We start from the raw sequence: 20,299 nt of genomic DNA, 5'->3' as shown, positions 1-20,299 counted from the left end.
TAGAGATCACAAACAGTAGCTGAATTAAAGGTGCAACAGGACAGTGATACAAGCAGGTTTCACTCTGTGAGCAGCAACAGCAGGCTGACAGATGAATTTCAGCAGCAGGTAGGGTTGCCTGGCACTGTGGAGGAGGCAGTGGCTGCATGCATTTGGGGAGAGGAGGAGGAGGGGTGGAAGCACAGTGATGCTGATGGATGAGGAGCAGGAAATGGCTGTCACATAGATACGGATTGGTGAAGAGGGTGTGTTGGGGAATGGCCCAACCTCCTAATGAGAGAAGTCCTCAGCTTCTAGCTGTCTGCTTGAGGGAGAGAGGGTGAAAAGCTGCTGTGAGCAGAGCCTCATCTCCGTTCTCTCTACAGGGAACAGCTCACCTGTGGAAAAATGGAGGTGTACTTAGAGGCATCACTAGAGGACAAGGGGTTTTCTTTCCTATCTCAGTGGCTGTCCAGCCTGGTATCTCATATGTGGTCCATAAGGCTCCTCATCTTTGCAAAGTGCCAGGAAGCTGGTTTTGTGCTTGGCTGAGAGCCTGATATAAATATCAGGACTTGGAGGCAGAAGGGATGGGGAGCCTTTAGAGGCTGGTAGTGCTCCCCCAAAGCACTGACAGCTACAATTGCACTGCAGAGCTTGCTTGTTCAATAAATGCTACTTCCCAGCCAAAGAGCTTAAAGCAGGGCTGGTTGCAAAGGAAGCTATGAGCCGAGGTCTCTGGGCATCTGCCCCTGCTGCCAGGAGTTCAGCCATCAGAGTGGTGCACGGGGCCCATTCTTTAATCACCCTGCCAGTGGGGCAGGTTGCTGCTTACCGCAGACCTGGCCTGCATTCCTGAATGCTGTAGCAGAGCAGCTCGGTGCTTTCACAAATTTCTTTCCCTTTCTGGATTTGGAGGTGCTGCTGGTGCTTATAACATCTCTGTGAGGAACCTGAGCATGGGAGAGACCTGGAACATCCAGCTCAGCACCTGGGGATCTTGTGACAAGGCCAGAGTGGTGCTGGAGAGGGTGCGTGGAGACCCAAGAGATGTTTTGTGCCATCAGTTAAAAGCAGTGTTAGTCCCTGGTGCTACACAGCTCATGGGCCACAGTGGTACCAGATGTAGGGAGGGGAAGGGGTGCTCTGTCTCACTGGGAAGCACTTTCCTGGGATGCTTTTGCATCACTGTATTAATAGCTGCTCCAGGAGTTGATGTCTGCTTCTGGCATTGGAGAGTAGGTGTGAGGAGGAGAGGAATGCTGGGTTGAGCTGCTCCTGTACCATGCTCCAAAAGCAGAGCCTGAGCACCAGCCTTACAATATTAACCCACTTTGACCTGATTATTATTATTTATTTTTTTTTTTAGCTTAAAAACTACTAACCCCTTGTAAACTTTTGCCCAGCGCCTTAAAGGGGCTGTCCTTGAAGGCAATGCCTTTACTGAGGCGGAAGTTGAGCCCCCTTGTTGTTCCCCAGAAGGGCCAAGGGTGGCTGCTGCAGAGGCAACTAGAGCAGTGATCCCTGGGGCCACAGGAGGAAGATCCATCTCCACTGTGGGAGCTGTTGGGCTCTCAGCACTGTGTAATGAGTGAGCAGCAAAGATGAGATGGCTCAGCACTCCTGCTCTGGTCTCCCCCTCGCATGGGAAATGTGGCTCCCTGTTCTCAGGGTGACAGACCAAGCCCTACAACGAGAAATAAGCCGCCACCCCCCACGTAGGGGCACTAGGGGAAGGCTGAATGATCCTGTGGTCAGTTCCAGGCCATTTGGGGAACCAAAAGAGGTTGATTATGTGACAGCTGTTACAGCTTGGCCAAGCAATGGTGGAAGGTCAGCAAAGGCTTCCCACAGCCTTATTACTGCCTGCATGCAAGCCAGCAAGGCTTATAGGGCTTCTAAAGCAGAGCAGGGATGTCAATCTGGCCATCTTACATGGGGTCTCTGGGTAGTCTCAGGTGACTTCTGCAGCCAGGGTTTCCAGAAGGTGGCCCAGAGTTGCGGAAGGCTGCTGAGGACCAGATCCCACAAACAGCTCATCAAACAGCTCTGGAGGTGGTAGCAGCACATTTTTGAGCAGAGACCACTCAACTTCCTGCACAGCTCTCCCTCCTCAACTTCTCCATGCCCACGGTTACCTGCAGGGTCAGCTGGAAGACCTGCTCAGGCTGGGGAGGGGAGAGCAGCTCTGCAAAAGCCACACACCATGTGCCATCAGGCCAGTCCTGCACCACCTCCACATCGGTTTGGTATCCATATTTTTCAACTTCTGCACCCCCAGGTGGAACCTCAGCCCCTCCTCTGCCTCTGCAGCAGCCCCAACACGCCCTGTGCCCAGGGGTGCTGCATCTCCTGTGCCGCCTTCCTATAAATATTAAAAACCACCCGGTCAGCAAGCAGGGCGGCAGCCTGCTGTGATGCTGCTGGCTCTTCTCCTGCCTCAGCCAGGGCAGTCTTGGGGTGACCGTCCAGCTTGGAGCCCATTTTCGTTCTCCTTTGCTGCTCTTGGCCTCTCTGGGCATGAAATTCAGGATTTCCTTTCCTGTTTCTGAGCCTGTAAGGATTTAAGTGGGTCATCAATGAGGTCACGGCATAACCGAGTCATGATCTTACTGCATCTCGTAACATCAGTAGCACTAAACCTGCTCTGTAAGACAGGGAGAAAAAGGATCTTTTCCCACCAAAGAGTAGTTTTGTGGGGGTATCTATGGTGCCCACATCACTCCAGGCTGGTAAAGTGGGTTGCTGCAGTAGCAGTGCTGGGTTTTGAGCCACGGCCATGCCAGGCCACTGCTCAACCTGGAAGGCAGCAATTCCTGCCGCTCTCCTGGCAAACCCCCAGTGCACAGACTTGCTTCCCATCCTTCCCTTTCCCTGCCCCAGAAGGACAATGTGTTCATATCTCGTGCTGCAGCGGCAGTAGCTGCCACATTTCTGCCTGGAACACCCTGCATTTCAGTGGCAGGTCAGGTGATGCTCAGCTGGGACGGCCTGAGGGAATGAAACACGAGTTTCAAATGTAGTTCTCTGGCCAAAATAGCAGCCTACATTTCCTTACAGTCATCAAGGATCTAAGGTGTAAGCAGTGCATCCATTTGCAACTCTAAACACATGCACACAGAAGGGACGGTAGGAAGCAGGAAACTAATTAAAGAGATGATGAGGTTTTTGCTGTGAACAGGTGCTGTCAGGTTGGCAACACCTCCATAAGTCCAGATGGACCCCAAGGTCCCTTAAGGGCACGTACAATGCAAGGGCTTGCCAGTCTCAATCCCAAGCAACTACTTGACCAGCAAAAGGGGAGAAGGAAATACCTGCTTCTCTCTTCCCTCTCTGTGCTCCAGGAGCTTTGCTCCCAACGGCCTGGGCTGCAGCATGCGAGTCTGGCACACAGCCCCTGCAAGATGCCTGGCTCTCCTGAGGTGCAGCTCCCAAGGCTGGCTGCTATAGAGAGTCAAGGCGCTGAACCCCAGGTCCCATGGGACTCACTCCAGGAGGGCGCTGAAGTTGCAGTGGTGGTAGCTGAGCTGAGCCACGCCGAGAATGGTGAACACATGCTGAGCGACAGGTTCAAAAGCCACGGGGCTTGGTCCCATGTGACTGGAGCTGAGCATCTCCCGGAGACACTAAATGTAATGCAGCAAGTCCAAACCAAGCTCTGCAGGGAGGGAGAGCAGCTCAGGGGCTGGTGCGGGGAACAAGAGCACAGCTCCTCCCCAGCTGGGACACCTCATCCCTGTCACTAGTGCCTGCATGGGGTGGCCAGTGGGCCACCAGGAGCAGCTCAGGCCTCGCCAGCAGCCATCAACCACCACTACCCTCCCTTGCCCCAGGGACAGCAGAGGTATGTGCTCTCCCGGCTCGCAGCTGAGCATGGCACCGAGCCTCTTGGTCCCCAGGCTGAGGCGCACCCCTGGGGACCAGCCCACCAGCAGGTAGAATCAGCAGATCCCCTGCATGCCTGGGGACACCCTTGCACACCAGTACACACCTCCCAAGTACCCGCTGTAAGGATTTGCACCTGCACTTACGCAGATCTCCCTTCAAATTATTTCAGGCTTGATGTCCCTCATGTCACCTTGCGTGCAGGGGGACTTGTATGTGCTGCAGCCTGAGCACACAGGGTTGGCACGTCTGCTGACCTGTGCAGGCTGGTGCTCTTGTGTGCTCACATGCATGCAGGAGGCAGCATGTACATAGCGATAGTCTTCACTGAGCTAGTCTCATCACACATGTAGTCATGTGTTCGCACACAATCATAGAATCATTTTGGTTGGAAAAGACCCTCAAGATCATCTAGTCCAACCATAACTTAACCTAAATCTAGCACTAAACCATGTCCTTAAGAGCCTCATCTACATGTCTTTTGAACACCTCCAGGGATGGTGACTCCACCACTTCCCTGGGCAGCCTGTTCCAATGCCTGACAACCCTTTCCCTGAAGAATTTTTTCCTAATATCCAATTTAAACCTCCCTGGCGCAACTTGAGGCCATTTCCTCTTGTTTTATTACTTGCTACTTGGGAGAAGAGACCAACACCCTCCATGCTACAACCTCCATTCAGGTAGTTGTAGACAGTGATAAGGTCTCACCTCAGCCTCCTTTTCTCCAGGCTAAATAGCCCCAGCTCCCTCAGCTGCTCCTCATCAGTCTTGTGCTCCAGACCCCTCACCAGCTTCATTGTCCTTCTCTGAACTTGCGTCAGCACCTCAATGCCTTTATTTTAGTGAGGGGCCCAAAACTGAACACAGGATTCAAGGTGAGGCCTCACCAGCGCTGAGTATGGGTGTTGATCAATCCAGAAGCTCACACACCCACAGGTACCTCCTGCATGCAGGCTCTGGTGGGCTCCCACCATCACACCACCCCACACACAGGCTCCCTGCTCCCACAGCAGCTGGGCACCCATGCTGAGCAGCACCCAAGCTCAGGCAGCTGCCACACAGCGCACATGAGGCTGCAGTGCTGAACCACAGACCTAGAGGATTCATGGTGAGGTGGGACATCACATCCCTCGGGAGCAGCTCAGGGCACCTTGGGTGGTGCTGCTGCTCACCTTCTGCATCCCAGCTGGCTAGGAAAGGACAGGATGGCTCTGCACTAAGGGTATTTGGCTGAGGGACAGGCAGCATGTTAGGGCATGTGGGCAAGGCAGGAGCAGCCCTGTGGCCAAGTCACCCCTCCAACCCTGGGCCCCCAGCTCCTGGGGAGCATTGCTGGGGAAAGACCCATGTTTCCGCTGCAGCAGAAAACTGTCTGCAGCTGCATGCTGAGAGCCAGAGTAGGCAGAAGCAGCACTTCATGGGGAATCCCAGCAGCTCACCTTTGCCTTGTGTCCTTTGTGGCCAGCTGGTTCCCTGGCACCACACAGTCAGCTCCTCGGCTTGGATTGCAGCTGGCATTCCCCTGCCGCTTGCTGAGAGGCGCGACTTACTCAGCTGCAACCCGAGCTCGTCTCTCCTCCAGAAAACACTGGGAAAGCCCACAGGGCTGGGAGAAGGGCCCTGCTTCCCCTTCATTCTCCCCACCACCAGCCCCACCACCATCCCAACTCCTGTCAGGAGCATCCTGCTGCTGAGCCCACCCTCCTGAAAAGGGCATAGCCCACTGGGAGGAAATCAAAGGATTAATTTTTATTGATTTATGTCATTCTGGGTCTTAGTCTAACAGAGTGTGGCTGGTGGAGGCCCAGGATGTCAGCACAGGTGTGCCAGTGAGGCTGCCATGGTGTCACCTGGTCTGCATCCATACCCACTGTCTGGAGAGCCACAACTGCTGCAGCCACCATGCTCTGCACCACCACAACCTGCCACCATGCAACCCGAGCAGACTCCCAGTGGGAAGATGAGCAAAGCTACACCCATGACCAGCTCCAGGCATTGGGGTGCTGCTGCCCACCATATGTAGTGGCTCCCTTGAGACTGGAGAGGCAATGGCAGGAGACCCTGTCCTGCAGGGTCTGCCGTGGGGAGGATTGGAAGGACTTCCATCTCGCTGGAGTCCATATGGCACTCAGCACCTGTGTGTTCCTTTTGCAAGCTGAGGGGCTTCAGACTAAGTTGTGAAGTCCAACCATCCACAATCACTTGACTACCATGGGAGCTGTCAACCTCAAAGTTTTGCTGTGATTCCAGTCCAAAACCCTTCCTGTGTTTTCAGCTGGCTGTGGGATCCCTATCCCAGAGCTTTTGCCATCAGATAGTTTCGTCTTTCTGGAACACTCCACCCCAAGCCTGCTACTGCAAAAGTGCCTGAGGCTATGCAGACACTGGGTTACTATTCGAGCCCCTAACCAAGATCTCCGCATCTCCTCCTAGTCCTTTCCCGGCCTCATTTCATGCACTTCTCTCTTGCTTTGCGTCAGAGGTTGCCTGGGCTTGAGCTGCAGGAATGGAAAGATAAATCTGAGCCTACATAGTAAACCTTTTCACATGGTGAAGAATTATTTACACTCGGGTTGGGATTTGCTGCTCTACTAATTTTGTTGTCTCCTCAATTGCCTGTTTGTCCCACATTTCAGATGACATTCCCTCCCTCCTTCTCTTACTGCCCCTACTTGTGTGTGTCTCCCTCCTCCTCTCAGCTGGCCTGGTTAGGCAGGTGCAAGAAGACACACAAGGAAAATAATCTATCAATTCAAATATCACTGAGTTTTACAGAGAAAGGGGGAAAGAGATGCAAAACTAAATGACCTTTAAAACGAGTGAGATCTCAGGTTCCCTCCCCCACCCAGCAGCAGTCCCTCTGCTCCACTGTAACCTTCTCCTCTATGCCCCAGCATTTATTTATAAGCACCATCAATAATTAAGAAGGTGCCTGCCTGCCTGCTTGCCTCGGCTGTCGTGTTGACAGAGACATCTCTGGTGTCTCCTGGCCCAGCCAGGCTGCATTGCTCACTTGGGTTTTTAATTTGCTTCACCTGTCTTGTTAGAGACACAGGAATCACCCACCCATAACAGACCAGAGGTCCAAAAAGCCAGGAGAGCTCCCTGAAGCAGGCTACTTGTCCCGAGTTCAACCTGAGAGCTGCCAGTTTGCAGCCATGCAGCAGCAGAACAGGGTGGGATTTTTGGGGTGTCCCTGATACAGGCACCACCACTCTCTACCACAGTCAGGCTGTGGGAGGAGAGACCCCCTTGTCCACACCCAAGCGTCAGGGAGCTCCCATGCTGGTGGCTCCTTGCTGAGAAAACCACAAGCGAGGACTCTGCGGCTGGAGCCACAGCCCCATGGGAGCAGCATCACCCAGCCCTGGGCATCCAGCCAGGGAGATGCAAGAAGGAGAGACCCACCAAGCAGCGCAGCCAAAAAGCACAGCTGAGCGGGACGAGGCTGGCCCTGGCAGGTGAAGCTGGAGGCCTTACAGTAGAAGGGTACGCCTGGGCCTAGAAATCGGGGTGGAAGGCTTTACACTGGCCTGGAAGAAGCACTGCAGGGCACAAGTCAGGGACAGGCCAGGTGCGGAGGCAGCAGCTGGGCTTGGCACATTGCTGGCAGTTAAGTAGTGCTTGAGAACACTCTAGGTGGCTCCTCATGGATTCCAAGGCACCCTGCAGCCATCAGGCAAGCCCTGGCGCTTGAACAAATCACCAGGTGTGCAGTTTCCAGGCAGCCCAGCTCAGCAGCAGAGCCTGCAGCATGCCGGGGCTGAGCCCAGGTCCCTGTGCCAGCAACATCCTAATGCAGTGACGGGACAGAGGGAAGCCCGGTGTTTCTCCTTCAGCTCCCTGCAGTGCTGCTGGCACGGCAGAGACACGTAGACAGGCGGTGACAGACAGCTGCAGCCAGAGGAATTCAGCAGTGTGCACCCAGCTCCCCCCAGCACGATGCCTCAGGCTCCCCTGCTCCACTGGCCCAGCCCTGAAAGGGAACTGGAGAGCAGCCGGGGCTCCGCCGTGGTCCCCACACTCTGCTGCAGGGCTGGGAATGCCCAGCAGCCAGGGATGGCAGTGGCAAGAAGTGAATCTGTCACTGAGCGCAGCTCTGCAAGGACGGTGATGGCAGCTGGCAGCTCCCCAAGCCCTGCCAGTGCCCGGCTCTGCTGCCCCGAGAGGGATGAGGTGCACAGGGGGTAAGAGGACACCAAAGGACAGTGTCAACTCAGCAGCCCTTTGTGCACAAGCTCCCAGCCTGTCCTATCCCATCAGCGTCCAGCTCACACCACAGTGACCGCCCTGACATTGTCCTTGGTGCGACAGGGTAGACGGGGTTGCCCCTCAGCCCCACCAGCTGTCCAACAGCAGACCCTGCAGCTGCTGATGCAGGATGTATAGAGCTGCTGCTGGGAGACACCAAGGGTCTGAGAGATGGAAAAGGCGCTGTCTTCCCCAGGAAACCCCCTCTCCCCAGCCCATCTGGTTCAGGGGGTGCTGTAAGAGCTCACCCCCATCCCACTGCTCTCACTTTTCTGTGGCTCTGAGAAGCATCCTCAGCCTTCAAGGGAAGGGGTGGCCCCTGCAAGGGGTATCACAGCCAAACTGGCCTCGGGGGCAAATAAGTCAAACAGAGGTGATGCCCTAAGTTAAAATAGAACAAAGTCCCTGGACCTCTGAGCTGCTTTCTGGTGACCACGTGAGGGAAAGATGCTGCACTGCCTGCCCTGGGCTTTTCAAATTTTCTCTGTATACCACCCGTCCTGTGCTGCAGGACCTAATCCCCCTCTGACTCCCTCTAGAGCACTTACCCCTGTTGCAAGCACCTTGGGTTTATCAAAACACAGCATAACAGGGACAGGTGGAAACTGGGGCAGAGGAGGGAATGACAAAGAGTCACAAGCTAAAATGCAAAGCACAGACCCTTCCAGGGAAAAAAAGAGACCATGCAAATCCAAGAGATTATCTCCATGAGACCGCTGAAAAACAGACTCCCACTTATTCTCATCCCCAGCTTGGCAAGGGAAATGCTTCACACCTGCTCTGAATGTCACGAAGGCTGCAACAAGCCCAGACAGGAATAGAAATCACAGACTAGATGTTTTATGTCTTCCCTCCTCCAGGTGGAGACGCAGACAGCTCTCCTCTCCAGCACAGCACCCAGCCTGGCTCAGCACCCAGCCTGGCTCACCCACCCGCTCTGGGTTTGTCGAGCGAGGTGATGCCATCCACAAATGAGGTGACACCGTCCACATCACAGAGCCCTACAGCTGGTGGCCAAGTGTGCAGGGCAGGGAGGAATGTCACCAGCACAGCTGAGGGGGGCTGATCACAGCCAGCACCCTTTGGTGAGGACACAACAGCATCCCATTGCACAGGAATAGGGGTGCAGAGGAAGGCTAGCAAAAGTGTTCAGTGACCAGCATTTCTCTATTAATTACCTCCTTCATGGCCTGACCTGCTGCAGCTAGCCCTGTTTCTGTGCATGTCTCCTCCTGGACTCCACTAAGGGAGATGTCCTCCCCGTCCCCTCCAATGAGATGAGTGGCAGCCACCTGGCAGTGAGGGGACACATACTCCAAGGATGGGATCTGTGGGGATTGCTGTGTCACGGTAGTGCCAGTGGTGACCCTAAAGCTCAGGCAGTGCTAATGGAGATGCCTAGCCCTGGGTAGCAAGAGGAATCAGCAGAAACTGTCAGGGTCTCTCCAGGAACAGAGGGATTGCTCAAAGGGCCACCCAGTTCTGAGCCAAAAGCAGCAGGCATTAGCAGGCGCTAACACAGCCATCTGAAGCAGAAGCAGAAAAGCTGGGAATATCTGAGCAAATTCTCCCTGAGCTGCCCAAACACAGCCCCATGCTCCCAGCAGGCTCACAAATAAGATATTTCTGCTGCCCACAGCCTCCAAGACACGCTTTCTGGCAGAACAGTTGCTCTGCTTTTCTCCTCCTCATTCTCATTTCAATAAGGGGGAACTTGGGGCTTGTTCCACCCAAGAGAAGCTTGCTGAACTTTCAGACCTGTGCTTTGCAGGCAGGGAACTACCCAGTGGTGTTGAGCAACATCAAACGAACAAGAAATTTTTCAACAAGTAAGGGAGGAAGCAGTAGCTGTGGTCACATCCTAGGCATTGCGTATTAATTATAGCATAACCTGGGAGCTGGGCATGGGGAGAGCTGCAGACCAGGTTCTCTCTTCCCTGGTGCCCCTTGGTCTGGGGTTCTGCCAGCACCTCCCTCATCAATCCCACCTTAGCTGGGGCTGAAGAGCAGGGAATCTGGGGCAAACACAGCAGCCTCAAATCTGGCAGTGCTGGTTCTTCATCTCTTTTCTGTAGACTAAAGGGTGGAGAGGAAGGGAGGGGATCCTGGCACAGCTCCTGCCAGAGCCTGCTTTGCCATCTGGCATTTGAGTGCAACGTGAGGGGCTGAGTGGGAGGCAGAAGAGGGACCTGAGTCTTCTGGCCTGACATTGGAAGGATCTTGGGGAGAGGGGAGTAGGGAAGGCTCCAGCAACAAGGAAAGAGGCATTTGCACGTGGGAGCCAATAAGTCCCTGGGCACAGATCATGCCCACAGGAAGGTTTTCATGATTCAGGCAAGCAACATGTAATCTGAAAAACAAACACACACACACACACAAACCAAAAGCAAATAAACAAACAAACCCAAACTCACACACAAAAACCCAAACAAACAAAAAAAAAACCCCAAACCAAACAAAAACAAAACAAACGAACAAACAAAAAAACAGTAAGAAGAGGCAAATAAACTGTCTCTCCTGAGGAGCTTCACCTTGATGGGATGGTGAGATGAGGCAGTGTGTCCACCCTTTTCCTCTCATGCTGTCAGAAGCAGCAAGGGTCACTGAAGGAAAGGGTTCCCCATGGTAGAAAGCATTGCCAGCTGCTGAGCTGAATCAAGCAGAGATATATCCAAGTTTTGGGGGAGCAGCAAGGGTTTTTTGAGGCACTATGGTTGTTCAGATGTGCAGGGTGACAGAGGTGAAGTTAGCAAAGTGCAGACTTATCCAACATCTTGTGCAAACACCAGGGCTGAGGATGTTCTGCCCCAGAGCCAGAGCCTGGGATGTATGGGAAAGATTTAACAGCCATGCACTTTTGCCTCCATCTTCTTGGGATGTGATTCCTGGGAGGCACCGCTGCAGCGGATGAAAAAACCTCATGCACTATTTTAGCATCTGTGCTAAAGTAATCTGGATGAAAGAAATCTTCCTGCTTCAGAGTTCAGGACAGAGGGGGAGTGGCATAAGACAGTAAAAAGCATCCCCCTTGGGCAGGTTGTATCCTGACAAACCCCATGGCAGCTAGGCTGTGCCCTGTGGGAGATGGGGGACAAGTCCAGGTGTAACCTGGGGCTGTCTTGGACCAGCAGCCGAGGAAGGATGCCCCTTTTCACAGACTCTGGTGCGATGCATGGTGGTGGGAATGCCAACCATAACTACAGGTCAGATCCCCTGCTTATTTCTTCCCTTGTCTTGTTTCTTTAATTAATCTCAAAGAGAGAGGGTGTCCAACCCACCTGCCCCCTCAGGCTTTGATGGGATCATTTCTCTCCGTCCCCGCAGGGCTCCTGTGTCCCACTGTGGCAAGAGGAGCTCCTGCAGTGCACCAGCTGCCAGCTCTGCCTCCTCCCCTGCCCTCAGCATCGTGCGGGCAAGGGCTGCCGGATGTCCCGGGGAAAGGAACCTCTGCTCCCCTCCCCAGCCCTGCTCCCCGCAGGCAGCAGATGGGCCAGCCTCTCACCGCCGGTGCAGGCAAAGGAGGCTGGAAGGTAGGAGGTGGAACCAAATCCACTCTAATTAAGGGTAATTACCATTCATCCCAGGAAGCGGCCCTACTCTATTAATAGCTGTAAGCAGCTGCGCGGTGGGTTCCTGCTGGGATCCAGGGAGAGAGGAAAGCTTTGGGAGGAGCAGCAGCATGGAGAGCGTCTTGCTCCCCTACCCCTCAGCACCAGCTGTGCAAGGGGTTTTTTCCTCCTTTCAGGATGCTGTTTCTTTTGCTGCTTCTCCCAGGACTCCAGAAGATGCCAGCTGCTCTTAAACTGTGTTTTCCAGCAAGAGCTGCAGGGAGCCAGCCAGAGGAGGGCCTGGAGACAGGGCTTTGGAGACAGTGCCTGCTCCTCGGTGTACTCAATTTGCCAGGTCCCCCAGAGTTTTGGAAACTTTCTGTGCTCTTCATTGAAAGGGTAGAAGCCATCCATGCAAGAGGACTCCCCCAGCGCCAAGGACAAACCTTGCTCACTCCTGCCCTAGTGAATCCCTTTGATGCCAGGCAGACATCAGACACCAACTGCCTCCTTTCAAACCTGACCTTCAGCTGCACCTGCGGTTCTTCCCCCGGGAGAGATGAACCATATCTGACAGATGGGGGCTGCCTCACTGAAGGCATCAGCTAGAGAAGCCACCCCACATGGTGGAAAAGACTTAAATAAAATGATATCCTGAACTGGTACGGTGACTTCTGGCCATCACAGTGTGATGTGAGGACACAGGGAGATGCGCTAGCAGAGCTGACCGGGTGGACATGTGCACAAAGCGTGGGGTTTTTTTTTGTCCATTCCACTCTAGCTACCTCCAGCTGCCACTGCGAACAAACAGCCTGCTGCTTGCCATTGGCAAAAACCTCACCACATGTGTTTGTGCAGTCCCCAAGGAGACAGCTGGTGCTGGTGCCACCCTACCAGGGAGAAACCAAGAAGCAGATTAGAAGAGAGGACAGCTGCTTGTCTGCAGGGTGTCTTGGTGGCCAGGCGCAGCAGGCTGCAGGAGGAAGAGCACCTTCCTGTGCCTGGGCACTGTCCTCTTCTGCTCTGGCACCAGGCAGTGCCAGGCAATAGTCTCTGTCCCAGCAACACCCAGCACAGTTTGACTGCCAGTGCTGCATGGCTGTCAGGAACCCTTGTGCTCAGAGCTGCTGGGGTGAGGGTTCCCCTGGGGTCCTCTTCTCTCAGCCACTAAGCTTGAAGTGGAAGATGCCTAGATTGAGAGGGTCCGCATCCAGCATCTTCTTTGAGAGGATCAAGGCTCTGCTTCTTGCTGGTGCTGATCACTGAAAGAAACAAGAATGGCAGCAGAGAAAGGAAACAAGAGCTGAGCTTTTGGTCAAAAGAGGGAGGTCCCCAGGCCAGCCATGGACGGGCAACTTGGTCTTGAACTTCTGCAGGTCCATGCAGCTCACAGGCTGCAAACAGGCCACCAGTCTCTCTCTCCTTGGATGATCTTCAGGAAGCGCAGCCTGTGGTGCCATGAAAGGCCATTTGGGGATGGAGCAGAGGTTTGGAAACTCTCTGACAAAGCCTGAGCTTTTGGTGCCACACCTCTAGAAATCACACCCAGTTGTGAACTGTAAGATAAAGACAGGATTTCCCTTCTCTCCCTTTCCCAGGATGACATGGTGCTGCCTTCATCCCCACATGGCTCATCTCCCAGCAAGTCCTTACAAAAGTCCTTCTCCCTCAAAGAGACAAAGAAATCAGAGTAGGAAAAGCCAGGTGGGATAATGTGCTTCAAGTCCATCATGCCCTAGATGCTAAAAAAGGTTGTCACCCTGCAGCCATAGCTCTGTCTCCAGAACAGGACCCAAATCTTGGCATTGGCAGCAGAAGATGCCCTGTGGGATATGTTGCCCATAAACAAGGTACTGCAGGACCTGCTGTCTCTCCTATTTATTTGTTGCAATATGTCAACTACTATTACACTGTCCTCGAACTCCAGGCAAAGACAGCTGAGCTGATAATGCACAACAGCACCATAGGCACTGTCTGGAGGAAATCTGAGACCTGGCAGCTGGAGGGATACAGAGGGCAGCTGGGATTGCTGGGAGGACAATGCTCCAGTCACTAAGGCCAAGAAGCAGTGCCTTCCCCATCCTGTCCCTTATCTGTGAACAGAGGGAATGGATATGGGTGTTTTACCCTCCACATAGTCAGCTGCTTCATGGCATTTGAGGAGTAACCATCACTGCATGCCCCACTGGGAACACATGCTAACGTCTACATGCATGGAAATAAATGCAAAGGAAGATAAAGAGTTAACACAGACATTTTCCACGTGTCACTACGTGTTTTCAGCATATGATTTAAGACCTGGTCGTATCCAGTTCAACAACTTGGGCAACATTGTCTCTGGGATATGATGACTCTGGACAGACACACCTGGACTCCATTGGAACATAAGGTCTTCAAAACATTATATTTGCATCACATTAGCCATGAGGTGGGCTAAAGACTTCAGTGTTGATGGCTTGTTGAAGGGCCAGCTCAGAAATAGAGTGCAATTTTGGAGGCAACTCAAGGGGCTATTTCTGTGAATCCAGTTCTGCTACCTTCTTTGCTATTCAGGAGTCAAACTGAATTCAGGAGCAAGTGCATAGAAATCCATGCGAGGGAAATATTTATGGTTCTGTATTGCCCTCGTTCCTGCCTTTCAACATCTCGAAAGCCCTGAAGATGTATTCTGAGGAATAACATGGTCAGTGTGGGGCCAGTGTTTGGGGAGAGCTTTGCAAGGCTTCTGGCACCCACGCTGTGTTAAACAGCAGCTTGACTCACAGGCAGTATCACTGTCTTCTGGGGAGTTGAGTGACAGAATCAGGCCAAACCTAGAAAAGAAGTACATTGCTGCCAAAGTCTAACTCCTCATCTTTGAAACTCACAAAAGAGGCCTCAAAATGTTGGTCCTTTTTTAAATCTATGTGTCTTTGCATTTATTGTTCTGTGCTGAGCCTTTCAGGTAATCTTGGGTCACATTTAATATCGTCTTCGTCACCAGGAGGTATATTTTATATGAAAGTCAGTGCAGCTTCCCAAAAATGCCAGCTATTATGGGACTTGCAGGACTATCACGAAAACTGGCACCAGTATTACGTACAGTCCCACAGGGCACAGGCTGGCCATGTTCATCGTGTACCCACTACTGAGTGCATCAGTATTTTGAAGGAGTGACAGAAAGCCATGTTTCAGTCTGAAAATTTACTGGCAAATACTAAAATGCTTAGATCTGAGAAATGGGAAAGAGGAGATGCATCTTTTCATCCTTTTGTTCACTCTCTGTATTCCACAGCATTATGTGTACAGTGGCTGCCTCGCCAAGGATTCAGATCTTTCCACTGCTCTACAAGAGGGTGCTTACCAGCTGAATGAGAAAAGAGCAGACTGAGGAGGAGAGAGATGGGCACGCAGCAGATGGACCCAGATCTTGCTGTCAGTGGGGTTCTCAGATTTGCTCTCCTCCCCTTCACACCTGCCTATGATCTGTCGTTCAAGGGTAATGGCCCTGAAAAGTGAGGCCAAGCTAGTTTCAGGCACTGACAGTGTATCTTTGGTAATTAAGTTGTTGCAAATGCTGGTGAGCTTTAAAATAAAAATGTGCAACAAAACAAGTATCTTGAGCACAGCAAAGCATTCACTATTTGAATACTGGTACCTAACCATTCACAGAGCACTTCTCGCCCTGTTCTTTCCGTGCTGCCGATATGCCACAGCAGCTGCCCCTGTGGGAGTGTACTAAACTTCGTCAAATGTCCCTACCAGCACTCAAGTGTGGCTGAGAGGGACATTGTGGCTAGCTCACATGCTTCCATGCCGGAAAAGAGGGCCTCCACCACGGCCCAGCGCAGGCCTTCAGCAGCTTCGGTGGGGCGGGGTGAAAGGGGAGCAAGATCCCAAATCCCATCCATCCGGCACCCCACGCAGCCCTGGCCCTGTGACCGCCGCCGCGGAGCATCAGCACCCTGCGCCGGCTCTGCTCGGGAGTGCCGGCCCGGAGGGGACCCACCCGCGACCCTCCACGAGACGTGGGACCATCTCCCCCACGACCTCCCCACCCTCCGGCTACCACGCGTGCCCGACCCGGACGGGCTGCCCACGCCCCGGGACCGCCCAGAGCCACCGCCCCGGCAACGGCCGCGTCCCCAGCGACCGGCGGCGGGTGAGGAGCTGGGCCGGGCTGCGGGGAGGCGGCCGGGCTGTTCGTACCCGCTTCCCTGCCGCCGTGGGCAGGGACCTCCGGCAGAGCCGGCACACGAAACCCCCAGGGCCAAGGGGCGACCCCGCGAGTTTCACTCGAGGCTGCGCCCGCAGCATTGCCAGGGCTGCCGGTATCCTCCTCCCGGTGACCTCGCCTCGGTGGACACCCGCCCCCCCGGGCACTTATAACGTCTTATTTTTAATCAAGCGGCCAGGCTAGTGAGTTTTCCTCCCTCTCGGGGGCTTTGGAGAGGACTTTCATTTGGAGGAGGGAGGGTAGGATCCCACCACTGGCACTTTGTGGAGCTGGGCTGCTAAGCTAGGGGGGTGGGGGTGGAGTGTTGAGCACCAAGAAGTTCTCCTGGCTCTCGGGGCCGAGACATTCCTCTCTGAGTCTCCAGGGCCTGACAGGACAGAGCCAGCTGCGCAGAATGGCCAGGGCTGCAGTGAGAAATGATCAGGTCCTAAAATGCTTTCGTGTTTCTGACACCTCTTCTGGGCAGCAGCCCTCACCTGGGCAGGGGCCCAGCGTGTTGACAGATATCCAGGACCCCAGTGTTGGCCCTTCGCATCGCCTGCACTACAGTGATGACATTAACCATATTCTCAAGTGGCCGACTGGCCTCCTTCTGGCTGATCTCCCATTACAGACAAAATCCATTATATCTGAAGCTAAATAGATTCCTCATTTGGCACACCTTTTTTTTTTTTTTTTTTTAACTTACTTAAAGCCCATTGCAGAGACTCAGCTCCTTGATGAGCCTGCAATATGCTGTCCTAATGCACGCTTACCATCAGCCTTTCCAAGTGCAAGGAAGCATGGCAAGTCCCTGCAGGTGGCAGTGGGCTCAGCAGTGTTAGCCAGCGTTCAGGATCTCTTGCCAACGTCCCCACGAGCCTGCCCAGAGCAGAGGTGACAGCACAAAGGCCAGGACACCCGTAGAACAGCTGGCATTTTCAGGGTGCTATTGCAGTGACCCGAGAGCTTCCTCAGTTTCTGTGTAGACTGACCTTCAGTGTGAATGCAATCTTGGCTGGGGTGTAAACATCCCCAGAAAGAATTTATCCTGCACTTACAAACTCTCCAGTAAATAATAGTGTTTACAGCTGTTTCATCTCTTGGATCTTTGCTGGTAGGAGGCATTAGCCATAGGTCACTGGTTTCCATGCAACTCTTCTTTTTTGGTCTCTCTGGGCTTTGGTGTGAAGCAAAAGCACAAAAATCTTTTCTTTCCAGATCAAAACTGAAGGTTTTTAAGGCATGCTACGTAGCAGCATAAATTGGATGTGTGAGTGGATTTCTGTCAGCTTCTTCCTGGGAAGTGAAGTGTGATTTTTATTTTTTTTTTTTTAAGAAGTTTTAGTACCATTTACTTTTCAGCCTCATCTGGGTGTTAAATGACATTAACTGGGAGTTTACTACATGACCCCATTAGATGTATATCGTTTAGCAAAACCTTTTTAGTGTAGGTGACTGATGTGTATGGAGAGTGGGCGGGAAGTGGTGTGCATTAACACTCTTGACTTGGCTGACTGATAGTGAATTATGCTTCTCTGGTGTTTAAATTCACGCTCAGCAAACCCAGCTATGGGAACTGGCTGGGTGTGTTACCTTTGGCTGGGTGAGACTCTGCAGCCAAGGAGGAGAGGATGCAGCAGTGAAAGAGACCCTTTCCCAATGGGCTGCACCCCTCGATCTGCAGAGACAAGTGTTGGGGTGTGCTCACCTTGTCGGGGGCGGCGGGAGGGATGCTGCAGTGTGAGCGGTGACTCAGTGACAGACTCAGCCCCCCCGACACCACAGGCAGGGGGCTGATTCAGACACCTGGCGGGCCGGCTGTCACACACTGGCAGCCTCGCTCTTGCTGGCTTCACAATGAATGCTGGGTGGGAATGGTAGATTCGGCTGAGCCGACTTGTTGTGGAGCCGAGAGGGGATGTCATCAAAGTTTATAAATATCTCAAGGGTGGGTGTCAAGAGGATGGGACCAGACTCCTTTCAGTGGTGCACAACGACAAGATGAGGGGCAATGGGCACAGGCTGAAGCATAGGAGCTTCCATCTGAATATGAGGAAAATCTGAGGGTTGCCAGAGCACTGGAACAGGCTGCCCAGAGAGGTTGTAGAGTCTCCTTCTCTGGAGACATTCAAGACCCATTTGGACACATTCCTGTGCAATCTACTCTAGGTGAACCTGCTTTAGCAGGTGGGTTGAACTAGATGACCTCCAGAGGTCCCTTCCAAACCCAACCATTCTGTGGTTCTGTAATTCTGTGATTCTGTGAGGTTGAGGGAAAACTCAGCAGCCCAGTCACAGACACCCCAAGCTGTCTGCCTCTCTTTTGGGGCCACCCTACACCTGTGGCTGACCCACAGCTGGGTAGCACACACTGACCGACCTCCCACTGCAGGCGAGCTTTGCTCAGGAAGCTTCACCCAATGTACAGAGGGGCTGAACTGTTTCTACAGCTGGGTTTTGGCTCTGCCCGAGGGCAGCTGTGTCTCCCGCTTGGTCTCAAGGAACCCCTTTGACAGTCCTGCATGCACCATGGGTTACATACCCTCTAAAAATCAATATGCCATCAGTAAGCTGGCAATCAGATCATCTGCATGATGCAAACATGAAATAATCCTAGGCCGCTGATGCTGCACTGGCTTTCCCCAACAACCAGCCTTTAACAATTGCTTCCAAAAGGTCAGAAAAGCCATGAGAAGCTTCAATTAACTGTGACTGGCCTGGGGGACAGAGTGACACAGATGCTTTTTGAATAGGACAAAGGACTGAGCAAGGAGAAAACATTTTTCACAATCACTTCTCTAATAATGACACCTCGCTGCCATCCGGCTGTGCTTCGCCATTCTGCTGGAGCCATCAAGCACCAAGAACAGGATTTCAGCTGGATCAATGTGCTGTGGAGAGTCAGGCCTCTTCTCTTTCCCCTCAATTGTGGCCCATCATCACAGCACACTCCTTTTGGGGGCAGGGAGCTTCACAGAGAAAGGACCCCTGGTCTTCGCATCTGCCTGTCGCCCATTCCTTCCCCTTCCATGCCCTTCCATACCCACTCCTCTCCAGACCAGGCTTCCTTTTTCTACAGCCTTCGCCTTTGTCATCCATACACCAATGTCTCACAGGAAATTCAGCTTCCCTGCCCTTGGTGCCCTTTGTGCTCCTGCTTTGTGCTGGAGGGTGCCCTGCCACTGCCATCTCCACCCTTTCCTGGCTCTCATTCTCTGCTCAGACCTGCTTCAAGTGCATTCTCATCAATTATTATAAATATCTCAAGGGTGGATGTCAAGAGGATGGGACCAGATTCTTTTCACTGGTGCCCAGTGATAGGATGAGGGGCAACGAGCACAGACTGAAGCATAGGAAGTTCAATCTGAACATGAGGAGAAACTTATTTACTTTGAGGGTGCCAGAGCACTGGAATAGGCTGCCAAGAGAGGTTGTGGAGTCTCCTTCTCTGGAGACATTCAAAACCCCCCTGGACACATTCCTGTGAAATCTGCTCTAAATGAACCTGCTTTAGCAGGTGGGTTGGACTAGATGATCTCCAGAGGTCCCTTCCAACCCCAACCATTCTGTGATTCTGTGAAGAAGCCTTTGCTGATATATTTGCCACAGTACAGCACAAATAATTTTGCTCCTCTCTTCTAGTTCTCAGTGTTTCACAGATCTCCTCTCTTCCCCCTTTTGCTTGTTTCTTTGCAGGCCCTTGCTCAGATGTCTTTTGGAGGGGGAAGGAACAGAGGGAGGAACACCAGCAAAGCCATCCACAAAGCTTTCAGAGAGAGAAAGGTCTGTGCTGGTGGAGGCAGCACAAACTGGGAGGGCAGAGGAGAAGGGAGCAGCCTGGTGCAGGAAAAGGATCTGAGATGTGTCATCTGGGGAGCACTGTCTGGCTCATGCTCTTCACAGTGGAGGAGCTTTTTTGGATCAAAGCGCTGTTCAGCTGAGGGATGCTGTGGCACAAGATACTACATGGCATTTAGCTTCTGTGCAGGATTCTATCACAGGATCATTTTGATTCTACTGTGATGCAAGGCCACTTTTGCCCTGAGGCATCGTCTTGGTCTTGCAGGAAGCTGTTCTCACCTCTGACATCATTGCCATCCATCCATCTGTCGCATGTTTCTTTTAGGTTTCCTGCAGTCTTTAACTGCCCAGTTAGCCCCAGTAAGGATCAGTATGGGTCTTTATGCCCTGGGAGATACTCACCATGCCTGAGAACTCCTGTTGAACCCACAGCTCAAGAAGCAGACACCTTCCTAGTGTCTTCTCTGCTTCTTTCAGACTGATATGGCTGGAAAGGGAACCATTAGGACTTCCAGACAATAACCATACACATGAGATTCTGACAATTGAGCACGCTGGTCCTGAGATTTGAGTAGGAAATGGCAAATCAGAAACTTTGGTCTGTGAAAGATCTGCAGAGCTAATAGGACTGGGCATC

This window comes from Nesoenas mayeri (assembly GCF_963082525.1).
Source record: "Nesoenas mayeri genome assembly, chromosome: 3".
In the NCBI taxonomy this organism is placed as follows: Eukaryota; Metazoa; Chordata; class Aves; order Columbiformes; family Columbidae; genus Nesoenas; species Nesoenas mayeri.
This window is presented reverse-complemented; position numbering follows the sequence as displayed.